The sequence below is a fragment of the Oncorhynchus nerka genome, linkage group LG28 (genome assembly GCF_034236695.1).
Source record: "Oncorhynchus nerka isolate Pitt River linkage group LG28, Oner_Uvic_2.0, whole genome shotgun sequence".
NCBI classification, from domain to species: Eukaryota; Metazoa; Chordata; class Actinopteri; order Salmoniformes; family Salmonidae; genus Oncorhynchus; species Oncorhynchus nerka.
The window spans coordinates 396,364-414,164 of record NC_088423.1 but is presented as its reverse complement, the minus strand read 5'-3'; the positions used below and the strand labels follow the sequence as shown (position 1 = coordinate 414,164).

Below are 17,801 nucleotides of genomic sequence, written 5' to 3'. Positions count from 1 at the left end.
TCTAACAGGCTGACACAGACAATGACCTGTAACTCTCCTCTCTCCTCTCTAACAGGCTGACACAGACAATGACCTGTAACCCTCCTCTCTCCTCTCTAACAGGCTGACACAGACAATGACCTGTAACCCTCCTCTCTCCTCTCTAACAGGCTGACACAGACAATGACCTGTAACCCTCCTCTCTCCTCTCTAACAGGCTGACACAGACAATGACCTGTAACTCTCCTCTCTAACAGGCTGACACAGACAATGACCTGTAACTCTCTCTCTCCTCTCTAACAGGCTGACACAGACAGGCTGACACAGACAATGACCTGTAACCCTCCTCTCTAACAGGCTGACACAGACAATGACCTGTAACTCTCCTCTCTCCTCTCTAACAGGCTGACACAGACAATGACCTGTAACCCTCCTCTCTAACAGGCTGACACAGACAATGACCTGTAACTCTCCTCTCTAACAGGCTGACACAGACAATGACCTGTAACTCTCTCTCTAACAGGCTGACACAGACAATGACCTGTAACTCTCCTCTCTCCTCTCTAACAGGCTGACACAGACATGACCTGTAACCTCCTCTCTCCTCTCTAACAGGCTGACACAGACAATGACCTGTAACTCCTCTCTCCTCTCTAACAGGCTGACACAGACAATGACCTGTAACTCTCCTCTCTAACAGGCTGACACAGACAATGACCTGTAACCTCTGACCTCTCTCCTCCTCTAACAGGCTGACACAGACAATGACCTGTAACTCTCCTCTCTAACAGGCTGACACAGACAATGACCTGTAACCCTCCTCTCTCCTCTTTAACAGGCTGACACAGACAATGACCTGTAACTCTCCTCTCTAACAGGCTGACACAGACAATGACCTGTAACTCTCCTCTCTCCTCTCTAACAGGCTGACACAGACTGACCTGTAACAGACCCTCCTCTCTAACATGACCTGACCTGTAACCTCCTCTCTCCTCTCTAACAGGCTGACACAGACAATGACCTGTACCCTCCTCTCTCTCCTCTCTAACAGGCTGACACAGACAATGACCTGTAACTCCTCTCTCTCCTCTAACAGGCTGACACAGACAATGACCTGTAACTCTCCTCTCTCTAACAGGCTGACACAGACAATGACCTGTAACCCTCTCCTCTCTAACAGGCTGACACAGACAATGACCTGTAACTCTCCTCTCTAACAGGCTGACACAGACAATGACCTGTAACTCTCCTCTCTAACAGGCTGACACAGACAATGACCTGTAACTCTCCTCTCTAACAGGCTGACACAGACAATGACCTGTAACCCTCCTCTCTCCTCTCTAACAGGCTGACACAGACAATGACCTGTAACTCTCCTCTCTAACAGGCTGACACAGACAATGACCTGTAACTCTCCTCTCTCCTCTCTAACAGGCTGACACAGACAATGACCTGTAACTCTCCTCTCTAACAGGCTGACACAGACAATGACCTGTAACTCTCCTCTCTAACAGGCTGACACAGACAATGACCTGTAACCCTCCTCTCTAACAGGCTGACACAGACAATGACCTGTAACTCTCCTCTCTAACAGGCTGACACAGTCAATGACCTGTAACTCTCCTCTCTCCTCTCTAACAGGCTGACACAGACAATGACCTGTAACTCTCCTCTCTAACAGGCTGACACAGACAATGACCTGTAACCCTCCTCTCTCCTCTCTAACAGGCTGACACAGACAATGACCTGTAACTCTCCTCTCTCCTCTCTAACAGGCTGACACAGACAATGACCTGTAACTCTCCTCTCTAACAGGCTCACAGACAATGACCTAACCTCTCCTCTCTAACAGGCTGACACAGACAATGACCTGTAACCCTCCTCTCTCCTCTCTAACAGGCTGACACAGACAATGACCTGTAACCTCTCTCCTCTCTAACAGGCTGACACAGATAATGACCTGTAACCCCTCTCCTCTCTAACAGGCTGACACAGACAATGACCTGTAACTCTCTCTCTAACAGGCTGACACTCTGTAACTCCCTCCTCTCTAACAGGCTGACACAGACAATGACCTGTAACCCTCCTCCTCTCTAACAGGCTGACACAGACAATGACCTGTAAGGCTGACACAGACTGACCTGTCTCTCCTCTCTAACAGGCTGACACAGACAATGACCTGTAACTCTCCTCTCTAACAGGCTGACACAGACAATGACCTGTAACTCTCCTCTCTAACAGGCTGACACAGACAATGACCTGTAACTCTCCTCTCTCCTCTCTAACAGGCTGACACAGACAATGACCTGTAACTCTCCTCTCTAACTCTAACACCTCCTCTCTCCTCTCTAACATGACCTGACTAACAGGCTGACACAGACAATGACCTGTAACACCTCCTCTCTCCTCTCTAACAGGCTGACACAGACAATGACCTGTAACTCTCCTCTCTAACAGGCTGACACAGACAATGACCTGTAACCTCTCTCTAACAGGCTGACACAGACAATGACCTGTAACTCTCCTCTCTCCTCTCTAACAGGCTGACACAGACAATGACCTGTAACCCTCCTCTCTAACAGGCTGACACAGACAATGACCTGTAACTCTCCTCTCTCCTCTCTAACAGGCTGACACAGACATTGACCTGTAACCCTCCTCTCTAACAGGCTGACATAGACAATGACCTGTAACCCTCCTCTCTAACAGGCTGACACAGACAATGACCTGTAACCCTCCTCTCTCCTCTCTAACAGGCTGACACAGACAATGACCTGTAACCTCCTCTCTAACAGGCTGACACAGACAATGACCTGTAACCCTGACCCTCTCCTCTCTAACAGGCTGACACAGACAATGACCTGTAACCCTCCTCTCTCCTCTCTAACAGGCTGACACAGACAATGACCTGTAACTCTCCTCTCTAACAGGCTGACACAGACAATGACCTGTAACTCTCCTCTCTAACAGGCTGACACAGACAATGACCTGTAACAGGCTGACTAACAGGCTGACACAGACAATGACCTGTAACCCTCCTCTCTCCTCTCTAACAGGCTGACACAGACAATGACCTGTAACTCTCCTCTCTCCTCTCTAACAGGCTGACACAGACAATGACCTGTAACTCTCCTCTCTAACAGGCTGACACAGACAATGACCTGTAACCCTCCTCTCTAACAGGCTGACACAGACAATGACCTGTAACCCTCCTCTCTAACAGGCTGACACAGACAATGACCTGTAACCTCTCCTCCTCTCTAACAGGCTGACACAGACAATGACCTGTAACAATGACCTCTCCTCTCTAACAGGCTGACACAGACAATGACCTGTAACTCTCCTCTCTAACAGGCTGACACAGACAATGACCTGTAACCCTCCTCTCTCCTCTCTAACAGGCTGACACAGACAATGACCTGTAACCCTCTCCTCTCTAACAGGCTGACACAGACAATGACCTGTAACCCTCTCCTCTCTAACAGGCTGACACAGACAATGACCTGTAACCCTCCTCCTCCTCTCTAACAGGCTGACACAGACAATGACCTGTAACTCTCTCCTCTCTAACCTCTCTAACAGGCTGACACAGACAATGACCTGTAACCCTCCTCTCTCCTCTCTAACAGGCTGCTGACACAGACAATGACCTGTAACCCTCCTCTCTAACAGGCTGACACAGACAATGACCTGTAACTCTCCTCTCTAACAGGCTGACACAGACAATGACCTCTCCTCTCTAACAGGCTGACACAGACAATGACCTGTAACCCTCCTCTCTCCTCTCTAACAGGCTGACACAGACAATGACCTGTAACTCTCTCCTCTCTAACAGGCTGACACAGACAATGACCTGTAACCCTCCTCTCTAACAGGCTGACACAGACAATGACCTGTAACCCTCTCTCCTCTCTAACAGGCTGACACAGACAATGACCTGTAACTCTCCTCTCTAACAGGCTGACACAGACAATGACCTGTAACTCCTCTCTCCTCTCTAACAGGCTGACACAGACAATGACCTGTAACTCTCCTCTCTAACAGGCTGACACAGACAATGACCTGTAACCCTCCTCTCTCTCTCTAACAGGCTGAACAGACAATGACCTGTAACTCTCCTCTCTAACACAGACAATGACCTGTAACTCTCCTCTCTAACAGGCTGACACAGACAATGACCTGTAACCCTCCTCTCTCTCCTCTCCTCTCTAACAGGCTGACACAGACAATGACCTGTAACTCTCTCCTCTCTAACAGGCTGACACAGACAATGACCTGTAACTGACCTAACTCTCCTCTAACAGGCTGACACAGACAATGACCTGTAACTCTCCTCTCTCCTCTCTAACAGGCTGACACAGACAATGACCTGTAACTCTCCTCTCTAACAGGCTGACACAGACAATGACCTGTAACTCTCCTCTCTCCTCTCTAACAGGCTGACACAGACAATGACCTGTAACTCTCCTCTCTCCTCTCTAACAGGCTGACACAGACAATGACCTGTAACTCTCCTCTCTAACAGGCTGACAATAACAATGACCTGTAACCCTCCTCTCTAACAGGCTGACACAGACAATGACCTGTAACTCTCCTCTCTAACAGGCTGACACAGTCAATGACCTGTAACTCTCCTCTCTCCTCTCTAACAGGCTGACACATACAATGACCTGTAACTCTCCTCTCTAACAGGCTGACACAGACAATGACCTGTAACCCTCCTCTCTCCTCTCTAACAGGCTGACACAGAATATGACCTGTAACTCTCCTCTCTCCTCTCTAACAGGCTGACACAGAATATGACCCTCCTCTCTCCTCTCTAACAGGCTGACACAGAATATGACCCTCCTCTCTCCTCTCTAACAGGCTGACACAGACAATGACCTGTAACTCTCCTCTCTCCTCTCTAACAGGCTGACACAGACATTGACCTGTAACCCTCCTCTCTAACATGCTGACATAGACAATGACCTGTAACTCTCCTCTCTAACAGGCTGACACAGACAATGACCTGTAACTCTCCTCTCTCTCTAACAGGCTGAACAGACAATGACCTGTAACCCTCCCTCTCTCCTCTCTAACAGGCTGACACAGACAATGACCTGTAACTCTCCTCTCTAACAGGCTGACACAGACAATGACCTGTAACTCTCCTCTCTCCTCTCTAACAGGCTGACACAGACAATGACCTGTAACTCTCCTCTCTAACAGGCTGACACAGACAATGACCTGTAACTCTCTCCTCTCTAACAGGCTGACACAGACAATGACCTGTAACCCTCCTCTCTCCTCTCTAACAGGCTGACACAGACAATGACCTGTAACCTCCTCTCTCCTCTCTAACAGGCTGACACAGACAATGACCTGTAACTCTCCTCTCTAACAGGCTGACACAGACAATGACCTGTAACTCTCCTCTCTAACAGGCTGACACAGACAATGACCTGTAAGGCCACAGACAATGACCCCTCCTCTCTAACAGGCTGACACAGACAATGACCTGTAACCCTCCTCTCTCCTCTCTAACAGGCTGACACAGACAATGACCTGTAACCCTCCTCTCTCCTCTCTAACAGGCTGACACAGACAATGACCTGTAACCCTCCCTCTCCTCTCTAACAGGCTGACACAGACAATGACCTGTAACTCTCCTCTCTAACAGGCTGACACAGACAATGACCTGTAACTCTCCTCTCTCTCTCTAACAGGCTGACACAGACATTGACCTGTAACCTCCTCTCTAACAGGCTGACACAGACAATGACCTGTAACCCTCCTCCTCTCTAACAGGCTGACACAGACAATGACCTGTAACTCTCCTCTCTAACAGGCTGACACAGACAATGACCTGTAACCCTCTCTCTCTAACAGGCTGACACAGACAATGACCTGTAACTCTCCTCTCTAACAGGCTGACACAGACAATGACCTGTAACTCCTCTCTAACAGGCTGACACAGACAATGACCTCTCTCCTCTCTAACAGGCTGACACAGACAATGACCTGTAACCCTCCTCTCTCCTCTCTAACAGGCTGACACAGACAATGACCTGTAACCCTCCTCTCTAACAGGCTGACACAGACCTGTAACCTCTAACAGGCTGACACAGACAATGACCCCTCCTCTCTAACAGGCTGACACAGACAATGACCTGTAACCCTCCTCTCTCCTCTCTAACAGGCTGACACAGACAATGACCTGTAACTCTCTCTCTCTCTAACAGGCTGACACAGACAATGACCTGTAACCTCTCTCTCTAACAGGCTGACACAGACAATGACCTGTAACTCTCCTCTCCTCTCTCTAACAGGCTGACACAGACAATGACCTGTAACCCTCCTCTCTCCTCTCTAACAGGCTGACACAGACAATGACCTGTATGACCCCTAACAGGCTGGCACATAGACAATGACCTCTCCTCTCTAACAGGCTGACACAGACATATGACCTGTAACCCTCCTCTCCTCTAACAGGCTGAACAGACAATGACCTGTAACCCTCTCCTCTCTAACAGGCTGACACAGACAATGACCTGTAACCCTCCTCTCTCCTCTCTAACAGGCTGACACAGACAATGACCTGTAACTCTCCTCTCTAACAGGCTGACACAGACAATGACCTGTAACTCTCCTCCTCTCTAACAGGCTGACACAGACAATGACCTGTAACTCCCTCTCCTCTCTAACAGGCTGACACAGACAATGACCTGTAACTCTCCTCTCTAACAGGCTGACACAGACAATGACCTGTAACCTCTAACAGGCTGACACAGAAATGACCTGTAACTCTCCTCTCTCCTCTCTAACAGGCTGACACAGACAATGACCTGTAACTGACACAGAATGACATGTAACCCTCTCCTCTCTAACAGGCTGACACAGACAATGACCTGTAACCCTCCTCTCTAACAGGCTGACACAGACAATGACCCTGTAACCCTCCTCTCTAACAGGCTGACACAGACAATGACCTGTAACTCTCCTCTCTAACAGGCTGACACAGACAATGACCTGTAACTCTCCTCTCTCCTCTCTAACAGGCTGACACAGACAATGACCTGTAACTCTCCTCTCTAACAGGCTGACACAGACAATGACCTGTAACCTCCTCTCTCCTCTCTAACAGGCTGACACAGACAATGACCTGTAACTCCTCTCTCCTCTCTAACAGGCTGACACAGACAATGACCTGTAACTCCTCTCTCCTCTCTAACAGGCTGACACAGAATGATGACCCTCTAACTCTCCTCTCTAACAGGCTGACACAGACAATGACCTGTAACTCTCCTCTCTCCTCTCTAACAGGCTGACACAGACATTGACCTGTAACCCTCCTCTCTAACAGGCTGACACAGACAATGACCTGTAACTCTCCTCTCTCCTCTCTAACAGGCTGACACAGACAATGACCTGTAACCCTCCTCTCTCCTCTCTAACAGGCTGACACAGACAATGACCTGTAACTCTCCTCTCTCCTCTCTAACAGGCTGACACAGACAATGACCTGTAACCTCTCTCTCTCTAACAGGCTGACACAGACAATGACCTGTAACTCCCTCCTCTCTCCTCTAACAGGCTGACACAGACAATGACCTGTAACTCTCCTCTCTAACAGGCTGACACAGACAATGACCTGTAACTCTCCTCTCTCCTCTCTAACAGGCTGACACAGAATATGACCTGTAACTCTCCTCTCTAACAGGCTGACACAGACAATGACCTGTAACCCTCTCTCCTCTCTAACAGGCTGACACAGACAATGACCTGTAACCCTCCTCTCTCCTCTCTAACAGGCTGACACAGACAATGACCTGTAACCTAACTCTCCTCTCTAACAGGCTGACACAGACAATGACCTGTAACTCTCCTCCTCCTCTCTAACAGGCTGACACAGACAATGACCTGTAACCTCCTCTCTCTCTAACAGGCTGACACAGACAATGACCTGTAACCCTCCTCTCTCCTCTCTAACAGGCTGACACAGACAATGACCTGTAACCCTCTCTCTCTCTCTAACAGGCTGACACAGACAATGAATGACCTGTAACTCTCCTCTCTAACAGGCTGACACAGACAATGACCTGTAACTCTCCTCCCTCCTCCTCTCTAACAGGCTGACACAGACAATGACCTGTAACCCTCCCTCTCCTCTCTAACAGGCTGACACAGACAATGACCTGTAACCCTCCTCTCTCCTCTCTAACTGTAACTCTCCTCTCTAACTGGGCTGACACAGACAATGACCTGTAACCTCTAACAGGCTGACACAGACAATGACCTGTAACTCTCCTCTCTAACAGGCCAATGACCTCTGACACAGACAATGACCCTCCTCTCTAACAGGCTGACACAGACAATGACCTGTAACTCTCCTCTCTAACAGGCTGACACAGACAATGACCTGTAACTCTCCTCTCTCCTCTCTAACAGGCTGACACAGACAATGACCTGTAACCCTCTGACCTCTCTAACAGGCTGACACAGACAATGACCTGTAACTCCTCCTCTCTAACAGGCTGACACAGACAATGACCTGTAACTCTCTCTCCTCTCTAACAGGCTGACACAGACAATGACCTGTAACTCCTCTCTCCTCTCTAACAGGCTGACACAGACAATGACCTGTAACTCTCCTCTCTAACAGGCTGACACAGACAATGACCTGTAACTCTCCTCTCTAACAGGCTGACACAGACAATGACCTGTAACCCTCCTCTCTCCTCTCTAACAGGCTGACACAGACAATGACCTGTAACCCTCCTCTCTAACAGGCTGACACAGACAATGACCTGTAACTCTCCTCTCTAACAGGCTGACACAGACAATGACCTGTAACTCTCCTCTCTCCTCTCTAACAGGCTGACACAGACAATGACCTGTAACCTCCTCTCTCCTCTCTAACAGGCTGACACAGACAATGGCTCTCTAACAGGCTGACACAGACAATGACCTGTAACTCTCCTCTCTAACAGGCTGACACAGACAATGACCTGTAACTCTCCTCTCTAACAGGCTGACACAGACACTGACCTGTAACCCTCCTCTCTCCTCTTTAACAGGCTGACACAGACAATGACCTGTAACTCTCCTCTCTAACAGGCTGACACAGACAATGACCTGTAACTCTCCTCTCTCCTCTCTAACAGGCTGACACAGACAATGACCTGTAACTGTAACCCCTCCCTCTCTAACAGGCTGACACAGACAATGACCTGTAACCCTCCTCTCTCCTCTCTAACTAACAGGCTGACACAGACAATGACCTGTAACCCTCCTCTCTAACAGGCTGACAATAGACAATGACCTGTAACTCCTCCTCTCTAACAGGCTGACACAGACAATGACCTGTAACTCTCCTCTCTCCTCTCTAACAGGCTGACACAGACAATGACCTGTAACTCTCCTCTCTCCTCTCTAACAGGCTGACACAGACAATGACCTGTAACTCTCCTCTCTCCTCTCTAACAGGCTGACACAGACAATGACCTGTAACTCTCCTCTCTAACAGGCTGACACAGACAATGACCTGTAACCCTCCTCTCTAACAGGCTGACACAGACAATGACCTGTAACCCTCCTCTCCTCTCTAACAGGCTGACACAGACAATGACCTGTAACTCTCCTCTCTCCTCTCTAACAGGCTGACACAGACAATGACCTGTAACTCTCCTCTCTAACAGGCTGACACAGACAATGACCTGTAACCCTCCTCTCTCCTCTCTAACAGGCTGACACAGACAATGACCTGTAACTCTCCTCTCTAACAGGCTGACACAGACAATGACCTGTAACTCTCCTCTCTCCTCTCTAACAGGCTGACACAGACAATGACCTGTAACTCTCCTCTCTCCTCTCTAACAGGCTGACACAGACAATGACCTGTAACCCTCCTCTCTCCTCTCTAACAGGCTGACACAGAATATGACCCTCCTCTCTCCTCTCTAACAGGCTGACACAGACAATGACCTGTAACTCTCCTCTCTCCTCTCTAACAGGCTGACACAGACATTGACCTGTAACCCTCCTCTCTAACATGCTGACATAGACAATGACCTGTAACTCTCCTCTCTCCTCTCTAACAGGCTGACACAGACAATGACCTGTAACTCTCCTCTCTCCTCTCTAACAGGCTGACACAGACAATGACCTGTAACTCTCCTCTCTAACAGGCTGACACAGACAATGACCTGTAACTCTCCTCTCTAACAGGCTGACACAGACAATGACCTGTAACTCTCCTCTCTCCTCTCTAACAGGCTGACACAGACAATGACCTGTAACTCTCCTCTCTAACAGGCTGACACAGACAATGACCTGTAACCCTCCTCTCCTCTCTAACAGGCTGACACAGACAATGACCTGTAACCTCCTCCTCTCTCCTCTCTAACAGGCTGACACAGACAATGACCTGTAACCCTCCTCTCTCCTCTCTAACAGGCTGACACAGACAATGACCTGTAACTCTCCTCTCTAACAGGCTGACACAGACAATGACCTGTAACTCTCCTCTCTCCTCTCTAACAGGCTGACACAGACAATGACCTGTAACCCTCCGCTCTCCTCTCTAACAGGCTGACACAGACAATGACCTGTAACTCTCCTCTCTCCTCTCTAACAGGCTGACACAGACAATGACCTGTAACTCTCCTCTCTCCTCTCTAACAGGCTGACACAGACAATGACCTGTAACCCTCCTCTCTCCTCTCTAACAGGCTGACACAGACAATGACCTGTAACTCTCCTCTCTAACAGGCTAACAGGCTGACACAGACAATGACCTGTAACTCTCCTCTCTCCTCTCTAACAGGCTGACACAGACAATGACCTGTAACAGGCTGACACAGACAATGACCCCTCCTCTCTAACAGGCTGACACAGACAATGACCTGTAACTCTCCTCTCTCCTCTCTAACAGGCTGACACAGACATGACCTGTAACCCTCCTCTCTAACAGGCTGACCAGACAATGACCTGTAACCTCTCCTCTCTAACAGGCTGACACAGACAATGACCTGTAACCCTCCTCTCTAACAGGCTGACACAGGCTGACCTGTAACCCTCCTCTCTCCTCTCTAACAGGCTGACACAGACAATGACCTGTAACCCTCCTCTCTAACAGGCTGACACAGACAATGACCTGTAACCCTCCTCTCTCCTCTCTAACAGGCTGACACAGACAATGACCTGTAACTCTCCTCTCTAACAGGCTGACACAGACAATGACCTGTAACCCTCCTCTCTAACAGGCTGACACAGACAATGACCTGTAACCCTCCTCTCTCCTCTCTAACAGGCTGACACAGACAATGACCTGTAACCCTCCTCTCTCCTCTAACAGGCTGACACAGACAATGACCTGTAACCCTCCTCTCTCCTCTAACAGGCTGACACAGACAATGACCTGTAACTCTCCTCTCTAACAGGCTGACACAGACAATGACCTGTAACCCTCCTCTCTCCTCTCTAACAGGCTGACACAGACAATGACCTGTAACCCTCCTCTCTCCTCTCTAACAGGCTGACACAGACAATGACCTGTAACTCTCCTCTCTAACAGGCTGACACAGACAATGACCTGTAACCCTCCTCTCTCCTCTCTAACAGGCTGACACAGACAATGACCTGTAACCTCTCTCTCCTCTCTAACAGGCTGACACAGACAATGACCTGTAACTCTCCTCTCTAACAGGCTGACACAGACAATGACATGTAACTCTCCTCTCTAACAGGCTGACACAGACAATGACCTGTAACCCTCCTCTCTCCTCTCTAACAGGCTGACACAGACAATGACCTGTAACTCTCCTCTCTAACAGGCTGACACAGACAATGACCTGTAACCCTCCTCTCTCCTCTCTAACAGGCTGACACAGACAATGACCTGTAACTCTCCTCTCTAACAGGCTGACACAGACAATGACCTGTAACCCTCCTCTCTAACAGGCTGACACAGACAATGACCTGTAACTCTCCTCTCTAACAGGCCACAGACAATGACCTGTAACTCTCCTCTCTAACAGGCTGACACAGACAATGACCTGTAACCTCTCCTCTCTAACAGGCTGACACAGACAATGACCTGTAACTCTCCTCTCTCCTCTCTAACAGGCTGACACAGACAATGACCTGTAACTCTCCTCTCTAACAGGCTGACACAGACAATGACCTGTAACCCTCCTCTCTCCTCTCTAACAGGCTGACACAGAATATGACCTGTAACTCTCTCCTCTCTAACAGGCTGACACAGACAATGACCTCCTAACCTCTCTCCTCTCTAACAGGCTGACACAGAATATGACCCTCCTCTCTCCTCTCTAACAGGCTGACACAGACAATGACCTGTAACTCTCCTCTCTCCTCTCTAACAGGCTGACACAGACAATGACCTGTAACCCTCCTCTCTAACAGGCTGACACAGACAATGACCTGTAACTCTCCTCTCTCCTCTCTAACAGGCTGACACAGACAATGACCTGTAACCCTCCTCTCTCCTCTCTAACAGGCTGACACAGACAATGACCTGTAACTAACAGGCTCCTCTCTCCTCTCTAACAGGCTGACACAGACAATGACCTGTAACTCTCTCTCTCCTCTCTAACAGGCTGACACAGACAATGACCTGTAACTCTCCTCTCTAACAGGCTGACACAGACAATGACCTGTAACTCTCCTCTCTAACAGGCTGACACAGACAATGACCTGTAACTCTCCTCTCTCCTCTCTAACAGGCTGACACAGACAATGACCTGTAACTCTCCTCTCTAACAGGCTGACACAGACAATGACCTGTAACTCTCCTCTCTAACAGGCTGACACAGACAATGACCTGTAACTCTCCTCTCTCCTCTCTAACAGGCTGACACAGACAATGACCTGTAACTCTCCTCTCTCCTCTCTAACAGGCTGACACAGACAATGACCTGTAACCCTCCTCTCTAACAGGCTGACACAGACAATGACCTGTAACCCTCCTCTCTAACAGGCTGACACAGACAATGACCTGTAACCCTCCTCTCTAACAGGCTGACACAGACAATGACCTGTAACTCTCCTCTCTAACAGGCTGACACAGACAATGACCTGTAACTCTCCTCTCTCCTCTCTAACAGGCTGACACAGACAATGACCTGTAACTCTCCTCTCTAACAGGCTGACACAGACAATGACCTGTAACCCTCCTCTCTCCTCTCTAACAGGCTGACACAGAATATGACCTGTAACTCTCCTCTCTCCTCTCTAACAGGCTGACACAGAATATGACCCTCCTCTCTCCTCTCTAACAGGCTGACACAGAATATGACCCTCCTCTCTCCTCTCTAACAGGCTGACACAGACAATGACCTGTAACTCTCCTCTCTCCTCTCTAACAGGCTGACACAGACAATGACCTGTAACCCTCCTCTCTAACAGGCTGACACAGACAATGACCTGTAACTCTCCTCTCTCCTCTCTAACAGGCTGACACAGACAATGACCTGTAACTCTCTAACAGGCTCTCCTCTCTAACAGGCTGACACAGACAATGACCTGTAACTCTCCTCTCTCCTCTCTAACAGGCTGACACAGACAATGACCTGTAACTCTCCTCTCTCCTCTCTAACAGGCTGACACAGACAATGACCTGTAACTCTCCTCTCTAACAGGCTGGACAATGACCTGTAACTAACAGACACAGACAATGACCTGTAACTCTCCTCTCTCCTCTCTAACAGGCTGACACAGAATATGACCTGTAACTCTCCTCTCTAACAGGCTGACACAGACAATGACCTGTAACCCTCCTCTCTACTCTCTAACAGGCTGACACAGACAATGACCTGTAACCCTCCTCTCTCCTCTCTAACATGCTTACACAGATAATGACCTGTAACCCTCCTCTCTCCTCTCTAACAGGCTGACACAGACAATGACCTGTAACTCTCCTCTCTAACAGGCTGACACAGATAATGACCTGTAACTCTCCTCTCTCCTCTCTATCAGGCTGACACAGACAATGACCTGTAACCCTCCGCTCTCCTCTCTAACAGGCTGACACAGACAATGACCTGTAACTCTCCTCTCTCCTCTCTAACAGGCTGACACAGACAATGACCTGTAACCCTCCTCTCTCCTCTCTAACAGGCTGACACAGACAATGACCTGTAACCCTCCCCTCTCCTCTCTAACAGGCTGACACAGAATATGACCTGTAACTCTCCTCTCTAACAGGCTGACACAGACAATGACCTGTAACTCTCCTCTCTCCTCTCTAACAGGCTGACACAGACATTGACCTGTAACCCTCCTCTCTAACAGGCTGACACAGACAATGACCTGTAACTCTCCTCTCTCCTCTCTAACAGGCTGACACAGACAATGACCTGTAACCCTCCTCTCTAACAGGCTGACACAGACAATGACCTGTAACTCTCCTCTCTAACAGGCTGACACAGACATTGACCTGTAACCCTCCTCTCTAACAGGCTGACACAGACAATTACCTGTAACCCTCCTCTCTAACAGGCTGACACAGACAATGACCTGTAACCCTCCTCTCTAACAGGCTCACAGACAATGACCTGTAACCTCCTCTCTCCTCTCTAACAGGCTGACACAGACAGTGACCTGTAACCTCCTCTCTAACAGGCTGACACAGACAATGACCTGTAACTCTAACAGGCTGACACAGACAATGACCTGTAACCCTCCTCTCTCTCTCTAACAGGCTGACACAGACAATGACCTGTAACCCTCCTCTCTCCTCTAACAGGCTGACACAGACAATGACCTGTAACCCTCCTCTCTCCTCTAACAGGCTGACACAGACAATGACCTGTAACTCTCCTCTCTAACAGGCTGACACAGACAATGACCTGTAACCCTCCTCTCTCCTCTCTAACAGGCTGACACAGACAATGACCTGTATCCCTCCCCTCTCCTCTCTAACAGGCTGACACAGAATATGACCTGTAACTCTCCTCTCTAACAGGCTGACACAGACAATGACCTGTAACCCTCTCCTCTCTAACAGGCTGACACAGACAATGACCTGTAACCCTCATCTCTCCTCTCTAACAGGCTGACACAGACAATGACCTGTAACTCTCCTCTCTAACAGGCTGACACAGACAATGACATGTAACTCTCCTCTCTAACAGGCTGACACAGACAATGACCTGTAACTCTCCTCTCTACTCTCTAACAGGCTGACACAGACAATGACCTGTAACTCTCCTCTCTAACAGGCTGACACAGACAATGACCTGTAACTCTCCTCTCTCCTCTCTAACAGGCTGACACAGAATATGACCTGTAACTCTCCTCTCTCCTCTCTAACAGGCTGACACAGACATTGACCTGTAACCCTCCTCTCTAACAGGCTGACATAGACAATGACCTGTAACCCTCCTCTCTAACAGGCTGACAATAACAATGACCTGTAACCCTCCTCTCTAACAGGCTGACACAGACAATGACCTGTAACTCTCCTCTCTAACAGGCTGACACAGTCAATGACCTGTAACTCTCCTCTCTCCTCTCTAACAGGCTGACACATACAATGACCTGTAACTCTCCTCTCTAACAGGCTGACACAGACAATGACCTGTAACCCTCCTCTCTCCTCTCTAACAGGCTGACACAGAATATGACCTGTAACTCTCCTCTCTCCTCTCTAACAGGCTGACACAGAATATGACCCTCCTCTCTCCTCTCTAACAGGCTGACACAGAATATGACCCTCCTCTCTCCTCTCTAACAGGCTGACACAGACAATGACCTGTAACTCTCCTCTCTCCTCTCTAACAGGCTGACACAGACAATGACCTGTAACTCTCCTCTCTCCTCTCTAACAGGCTGACACAGACAATGACCTGTAACTCTCCTCTCTCCTCTCTAACAGGCTGACACAGACAATGACCTGTAACTCTCCTCTCTAACAGGCTGACACAGACAATGACCTGTAACTCTCCTCTCTAACAGGCTGACACAGACAATGACCTGTAACTCTCCTCTCTCCTCTCTAACAGGCTGACACAGACAATGACCTGTAACTCTCCTCTCTAACAGGCTGACACAGACAATGACCTGTAACCCTCCTCTCTCCTCTCTAACAGGCTGACACAGACAATGACCTGTAACCCTCCTCTCTCCTCTCTAACAGGCTGACACAGATAATGACCTGTAACCCTCCTCTCTCCTCTCTAACAGGCTGACACAGACAATGACCTGTAACTCTCCTCTCTAACAGGCTGACACAGACAATGACCTGTAACTCTCCTCTCTCCTCTCTAACAGGCTGACACAGACAATGACCTGTAACCCTCCGCTCTCCTCTCTAACAGGCTGACACAGACAATGACCTGTAACTCTCCTCTCTCCTCTCTAACAGGCTGACACAGACAATGACCTGTAACTCTCCTCTCTAACAGGCTGACACAGACAATGACCTGTAACTCTCCTCTCTAACAGGCTGACACAGACAATGACCTGTAACTCTCCTCTCTAACAGGCTGACACAGACAATGACCTGTAACTCTCCTCTCTCCTCTCCTCTCTAACAGGCTGACACAGACAATGACCTGTAACCCTCCTCTCTAACAGGCTGACACAGACAATGACCTGTAACCTCCTCTCTCCTCTCTAACAGGCTGACACAGACAATGACCTGTAACCCTCCTCTCTAACAGGCTGACACAGACAATGACCTGTAACCCTCTCCTCTCTAACAGGCTGACACAGACAATGACCTGTAACTCTCCTCTCTAACAGGCTGACACAGACAATGACCTGTAACCCTCCTCTCTAACAGGCTGACACAGACAATGACCTGTAACCCTCCTCTCTAACAGGCTGACACAGACAATGACCTGTAACCCTCCTCTCTCCTCTCTAACAGGCTGACACAGACAATGACCTGTAACTCTCCTCTCTAACAGGCTGACACAGACAATGACCTGTAACTCTCCTCTCTAACAGGCTGACACAGACAATGACCTGTAACCCTCCTCTCTCTAACTCTCTAACAGGCTGACACAGACAGACAATGACCTGTAACCCTCCTCTCTAACAGGCTGACACAGACAATGACCTGTAACCCTCCTCTCTAACAGGCTGACACAGACAATGACCTGTAACTCTCCTCTCTCCTCTCTAACAGGCTGACACAGACAATGACCTGTAACTCTCCTCTCTAACAGGCTGACACAGACAATGACCTGTAACCCTCCCCTCTCCTCTCTAACAGGCTGACACAGAATATGACCTGTAACTCTCCTCTCTAACAGGCTGACACAGACAATGACCTGTAACCCTCTCCTCTCTAACAGGCTGACACAGACAATGACCTGTAACCCTCCTCTCTCCTCTCTAACAGGCTGACACAGACAATGACCTGTAACTCTCCTCTCTAACAGGCTGACACAGACAATGACCTGTAACTCTCCTCTCTAACAGGCTGACACAGACAATGACCTGTAACTCTCCTCTCTCCTCTCTAACAGGCTGACACAGACAATGACCTGTAACTCTCCTCTCTAACAGGCTGACACAGACAATGACCTGTAACTCTCCTCTCTCCTCTCTAACAGGCTGACACAGACAATGACCTGTAACTCTCCTCTCTAACAGGCTGACACAGACAATGACCTGTAACCCTCCTCTCTAACAGGCTGACATAGACAATGACCTGTAAGGCTGACACAGACAATGACCCTCCTCTCTAACAGGCTGACACAGACAATGACCTGTAACACCAATGACCCTCTCTCCTCTCTAACAGGCTGACACAGACAATGACCTGTAACCCTCCTCTCTCTCTAACAGGCTGACACAGACAATGACCT

General features: G+C 49.0%; 1 protein-coding gene across 2 annotated transcripts in view; it reads left to right on the top strand.

The window, feature by feature from the left end:
- LOC115127473 (thrombospondin-2-like) overlaps positions 1 to 17,801 on the top strand; it is a 138,232-nt gene that overhangs the window by 107,885 nt on the left and 12,546 nt on the right. The gene's annotated exons all lie outside the window — the stretch shown is intronic.